Consider the following 6,462-nt stretch of genomic DNA (forward strand, 5'->3'; position numbering starts at 1 on the left):
GAACGAGTGAGCGGGGGACACTGAGTGTGGGGGGGAGAACGAGTGATATGGGGGGAAAACGAGTGAGTGGGGGGGAGAACGAGTGAGTGGGGAGGGGAACGAGTGAGTGGGTTGGGAGAACGAGTGAGTGGGGTGGGAGGAGAACGAGTGAGTGGGGGGGAGAACGAGTGAGTGGGGGGGAGAAGGGGCGGAGTGGATCTGGGGAAGTGGGAGGGGGGTGTGGGTGGGCGTGAGTGGGTGGGGAGAACGAGTGAGTGGGGGTGGGGGAGAACGAGTGAGGGGGGGAGAACGAGTGAGGGGTGGAGAACGAGTGAGCGGGGGACAATGAGTGTGGGGGGGAGAACGAGTGATATGGGGGAAAAACGAGTGAGTGGGGGGGAGAATGAGTGAGTGGGGAGGGGAACGAGTGAGTGGGGTGGGAGAACGAGTGAGTGGGGGGGGAGGAGGACGAGTGAGTGGGGGGGAGAACGAGTGAGTGGGGATGGAGAACGAGTGAGTTGGGGGGGCGAACGAGTGAGTGGGGGGGAGAATGAGTGAGGGGGGAGAATGAGTGAGTGCGGGGGGAGAACGAGTGAGTGGGGAGGGAGAACGAATGAGTGGGGGGGAGAACGAGTGAGTGGGGGGGAGGGGGAGAACGAGTGAGTGAGGGGGGGAGAACGAGTGAGTGGGGGGGAGGGGGAGAACGAGTGATTGGTGGGAGAACGAGTGAGTGGGGGGGGAGAACGAGTGAGTGGGGGGGAGAACGAATGAGTGGGGGGGGAGAACGAGTGAGTTTGGGGGGAGAAAGGGGGGAGTGGGGGGAGAACGAGTGATTGGTTGGGCAGAACGAGTGAGTGGGGGTGAAGAAGGGGGGAGTGGGGGGGAGAACGAGTGAGTGGGGGGGAGAACGAGTGAGTGGGGGGGAGAACGACTGAGTCGGGGGGGAGAACGAGTGAGTGAGGGGGGAGAACGAGTGAGTTGGGGGGGAGAACGAGTGAGTGGGGGGGGAGAACGAGTGAGTGGGGGGGGAGAACAAGTGAGTGAGGGGGAGAAGGGGGAGAAGGGGGGAGAAGGGGGGGAGTGGGGGAGCAGAACGAGTGAGTGGGGGGGCAGAACAAGTGAGTGGGGGGGAGAAGGGGGGGAGTGGGGGGGGAGAACGAGTGAGTGGGGGGGGAGAACGAGTGAGTGGAGGGGGAGAGAACGAATGAGTAGGGGGGAGAAGGGGGGGAGTGGGGGGGGGAGAACGAGTGAGTGGGGGCAGAACGAGTGAGTGGCGGGGAGAAGGGGTGAGTGGCGGGGGAGAACGAGTGAGTGGGGAGGAGAACGAGTGAGTGGGGGGGAGAACGATTGAGTGAGGGGCTGAACGAGTGAGTGGGGGGGGAGAACGAGTGAGTGGGGAGGAGAACGAGTGAGTGGGGGGGAGAACGATTGAGTGAGGGGCTGAACGAGTGAGTGGGGGGGGAGAACGAGTGAGTGGGGGGGGAGAATGAGTGAGTGGGGGGGAGAATGAGTGAGTGGAGGGGGAGAACGAGTGAGTGGGGAGGGGAACGAGTGCGTGGGGTGGGAGAACGAGTGAGTGGGGGGGAGGAGAACGAGTGAGTGGGGGGGAGAACGAGTGAGTGGGGGGGGAGAACGAGTGAGTTGGGGGGGTGCGAACGAGTGAGTGGGGGGGTAGAACGAGTGAGGGGGCGAGAATGAGTGAGTGCGGGGGGAGAACGAGTGAGTGGGGAGGGAGAACGAGTGAGTGGGGGGGGGAGAACGAGTGAGTGAGGGGGGGAGAACGAGTGAGTGGGGGGGAGGGGGAGAACGAGTGAGTGGGGAGAGAACGAGTGAGTGGGGGGGGGGAGAACGAGTGAGTTGGGGGGAGAACGAGTGAGTGGGGGGGGAGAACGAGTGAGTGGGGGGGGAGAAAGGGGGGAGTGGGGGGGAGAACGAGTGAGTGAGAGGGGGAGAACGAGTGAGTGGGGGGGGAGGGGGAGAACGAGTGAGTGGTGGGAGAACGAGTGAGTGGGGGGGAGAACGAGTGAGTGGGGGGGAGAACGAATGAGTGGGGGGGGGAGAACGAGTGAGTTTGGGGGGAGAAAGGGGGGAGTGGGGGGGAGAACGAGTGAGTGGGGGGGAGAACGAGTGAGTGAGGGGGGAGAACGAGTGAGTTGGGGGGGAGAACGAGTGAGTGGGGGGGGAGAACGAGTGAGTGGGGGGGGAGCATAAGTGAGTGGGGGGGGAGAACGAGTGAGTGGGGGGGGGAGAACGAGTGAGTGAGGGGGGGAGAACGAGTGAGTGGGGGGGAGGGGGAGAACGAGTGAGTGGGGAGAGAACGAGTGAGTGGGGGGGGAGAACGAGTGAGTTGGGGGGAGAACGAGTGAGTGGGGGGGGAGAACGAGTGAGTGGGGGGGGAGAAAGGGGGGAGTGGGGGGGAGAACGAGTGAGTGAGGGGGGGAGAACGAGGTGGGGGGGGGAGGGGGAGAACGAGTGAGTGGGGGGGAGAACGAGTGAGTTGGGGGGAGAACGAATGAGTGGGGGGGGAGAACGAGTGAGTTTGGGGGGAGAAAGGGGGGAGTGGGGGGGAGAACGAGTGATTGGTTGGGCAGAACGAGTGAGTGGGGGTGAAGAAGGGGGAGTGGGGGGGAGAACGAGTGAGTGGGGGGGAGAACGAGTAAGTGGGGGGGGAGAACGAGTGAGTGAGGGGGGAGAACGAGTGAGTTGGGGGGGAGAACGAGTGAGTGGGGGGGGAGAACGAGTGAGTGGGGGGGGAGCATAAGTGAGTGGGGGGGGAGAATGAGTGAGTGGGGGGGGGAGAACAAGTGAGTGAGGGGGAGAAGGGGGAGAAGGGGGGAAGTGGGGGAGCAGAACGAGTGAGTGAGGGGGCAGAACAAGTGAGTGGGGGGGAGAAGGGGGGGAGTGGGGGGGGAGAACGAGTGAGTGGGGGGGGAGAACGAGTGAGTGGAGGGGGAGAGAACGAGTGAGTGGGGGGGAGAAGGGGGGGAGTGGGGGGGGGAGAACGAGTGAGTGGGGGCAGAACGAGTGAGTGGCGGGGAGAAGGGGTGAGTGGGGGGGGAGAACGAGTGAGTGGGGGGGAGAGCGATTGAGTGAGGGGCTGAACGAGTGAGTGGGGGGGGAGAATGAGTGAGTGGGGGGGAGAATGAGTGAGTGGAGGGGGAGAACGAGTGAGTGGGGAGGGGAACGAGTGCGTGGGATGGGAGAACGAGTGAGTGGGGGGGGGAGGAGAACGAGTGAGTGGGGGGGAGAACGAGTGAGTGGGGGGGGAGAACGAGTGAGTTGGGGGGGGTGCGAACGAGTGAGTGGGGGGGTAGAACGAGTGAGGGGGCGAGAATGAGTGAGTGCGGGGGGAGAACGAGTGAGTGGGGAGGGAGAACGAGTGATTGGGGGGGAGAACGAGTGAGTGGGGGGGGGAGAACGAGTGAGTGAGGGGGGGAGAACGAGTGAGTGGGGGGGAGGGGGAGAACGAGTGAGTGGGGAGAGAACGAGTGAGTGGGGGGGGAGAACGAGTGAGTTGGGGGGAGAACGAGTGAGTGGGGGGGGAGAACGAGTGAGTGGGGGGGGAGAAAGGGGGGAGTGGGGGAGGAGAACGAGTGATTGGTTGGGCAGAACGAGTGAGTGGGGGGGAAGAAGGGGGGGAGTGGGGGGGAGAACGAGTGAGTGGGGGGGGAGAACAAGTGAGTGGGGGGGAAGAACGACTGAGTGAGGGGGGAGAACGAGTGAGTGAGGGGGGAGAACAAGTGAGTGGGGGTGGGAGAACAAGTGAGTGGGGGTGGGAGAACGAGTGAATGGGGGGGTGAACGAGTGAGTGGGGGGGGAGAACGAGTGAGTGGAGGGGGGGGAGGGCGAGTGAGTGGGAGGGAGAACGAGTGAGTGAGGGGGGGAACGAGTAAGTGAGGGGGGGGAACGAGTAAGTGGGGGGAGAACGAGTGAGTGGGGGGGAGAACGAGTAAGTGGGGGGAGAACGAGTGAGTGGGAGGGAGAACGAGTGAGTGAGGGGGGGGAACGAGTAAGTGGGGGGGAGAACGAGTGAGTGGGGGGGAGAACGAGTGAGTTGGGGGGGGAGAACGAATGAGTGGGGTGGGAGAACGAGTGAGTGGGGAGGGAGAACGAGTGAGTCGGGGGAGAATGAGTGATTGGGGGGAGGGGGAGAACGAGTGGGTGGGGGGAGGGCAAGAACGAGTGAGGAGGGGGAGGGGGAGAGTGAGTGGAGGGGAGAGGGAGAACGAGTGAGTGGAGGGAGGGAGAGCCGAGTGAGTGGGGGGGGAGAACGAGTGAGTGGGGGTGGGGGGGGAGAACGAGTGAGTGGGGGTGGGAGAACGACTGGGTGGGGGGGAGGGGGAGTACGAGTGGGTGGGGGGGGTGGGCAAGAACGAGTGGTTGGGGGGGTGGGGGAGAACGAGTGGGTAGGGGGGGATGAGGAGTACGACTGAGTGGGGTGGGAGGGGGAGAACGAGTGAGTGGGTGGGGGAGGGCGAGTGAGTGGGAGGGAGAACGAGTGAGTGGGGGGGGAGAACGAGTGAGTGGGGGGGAGAACGAGTGAGTGGGGGGAGAACGAGTAAGTGGGGGAGAACGAGTGAGTGGGGGGGGGAGAACGAGTAAGTGGGGGGAGAACGAGTGAGTGGGGGGGTGAACGAGTGAGTGGGGGGGAGAACGAGTGAGTGGGGTGGGGAGAACGAGTGAGTGGGGGGGGAGAACGAGTGAGTGGGGGGAGGACGAGTGAGTGGAAGGGGGAGAACGAGTGAGTGGGGGGGGGGGAGAACGAGTGAGTGGGGGGGGTGAACGAGTGAGTGGAGGGGGGAGAAGGATTGAGTGGCGGGGATGGGGAGAACGAGTGGGTGGGGGGAGGGCAAGAACGAGTGAGTGGGGGGAGGGGGAGGGAGAGAGTGAGTGGGGGGGAGAGGGAGAACGAGTGAGTGGGGGGAGGGGGAGTCGAGTGAGTGGGGTGAGAACGAGTGAGTGGGGGGTGGGGGTGAGAACGAGTGAGTGGGGGGGAGAACGAGTGGGTGGGGGAGGGGGAGAACGAGTGGGTGGGGGGGAGGGCAAGAACGAGTGGTTGGGGGGGTGGGGGAGAACGAGTGTGTGGGGGGGGAGGGGAGAACGAGTGAGTAGGGGGGGATGCGGAGTACGACTGAGTGGGGGGGGAGGGGGAGAACGAAGTGAGTGGGGAGGGGACGGGGAAAGCGAGTGAGTGGGGGGGGGGAGAACGAGTGAGTGTAGGGGGAGGGGGAGAACGAGTGAGTGGGGGGGGAGAACGAGTGAGTGAGAGAGTGGGGGAGGGGGAGAACGAGTGGGGGGTGGGGGAGAGGGGGAGAACGTGTGAGTGGGGGGAGGGGGAGAGTGAGTGAGGGGGAGGGGGAGAACGAGTGAGTGGCGGGGGAGAACGAGTGAGTGGGGGTGTGGTGGTGGGGGAGAACGAGTAGATGGGGGAGGGTGAGGGTGAGGGGAGGGGGAGAACAAGTGGGTGGGGGAGAGGGGGAGAACGAGTGAGGGGGGGAGGGGAGAACGAGTGGATGGGGGGGTGAGGGGGAGAACGAGTGGGTGGGGGAGAGGGGGAGAACGAGTGAGGGGGGGAGGGGGAGAACGAGTGGATGGGGGGGTGAGGGGAGAACGAGTGGGTGGGGGGAGAGGGGAGAACGAGTCGGTGGGGGGGAGAGTGGGAGAACGAGTGAGTGGGGTTGGAGGGGGAGAACGAGTGAGTGGGGGGTGGGGGGGAGAACGAGTGAGTGGGTGGGGGGGAGTGAGTGGGGGGAGGTGTCGGGGAATGAGTGGGTTGGGGGGGAGTGGGTGGGGGGTGGGGGGGAGAACGAGTGAGCGGGGGGAGAACGAGTGAGTGGGGGGCGGAGAACGAGTGAGTGGGGGGGTGAAGGGGCGAGTGGGTCAGGGGAATGGGAGGGGGGGAGTGGGTGGGGAGAACGAGTGAGTGGGGGGTTGGGTGGTGGGGGGGGAGAACGAGTGAGTGTGGGTTGGGGTGGGGGGGGAGAACGAGTGAGTGGGGGGTGGGGTGGTGGTGAACAAGTCAGTGGGGTGGGGGAGAACGAGTGAGTGGGGGGGGAGAACGAGAGGGAGGGAGAACGAGTGAGGGGGAGAACGACTGAGGGGGGAGAACGAGTGAGGGGGAGACAATGAGTGAGTGGGAGAACGAGTGATGGGGGGAGAACGAGTGAGTGGGGGGGGAAAGAGTGAGTGGGGTGGGAGGAACGAGTGAGTGGGGGGGGGAGGAGAACGAGTGAGTGGGGGGAGAACGAGTGAGGTGGTGGGGGAGAACGAGTGTGTGGGGGGGAGAACGAGTGAGTGGGGGGTGAACGAGTGAGTGGGGGGTGAGAACGAATGAGTGGGGGGGAGGGGGAGAACGAGTGAGCCGGGGGGGAGGGGGAGAATGAGTGAGTGGGGGAGGGGGAGTACGAGTGAGTGGGGGGAAACGAGTGAGTGGGGGGAGGGGGAGAATGAGTAGTGAGTGGGGCGGGGAGGGGGAGAACGAGT

This window comes from Pristiophorus japonicus, chromosome 17 (genome assembly GCF_044704955.1).
Source record: "Pristiophorus japonicus isolate sPriJap1 chromosome 17, sPriJap1.hap1, whole genome shotgun sequence".
Lineage (NCBI taxonomy): Eukaryota > Metazoa > Chordata > Chondrichthyes > Pristiophoridae > Pristiophorus > Pristiophorus japonicus.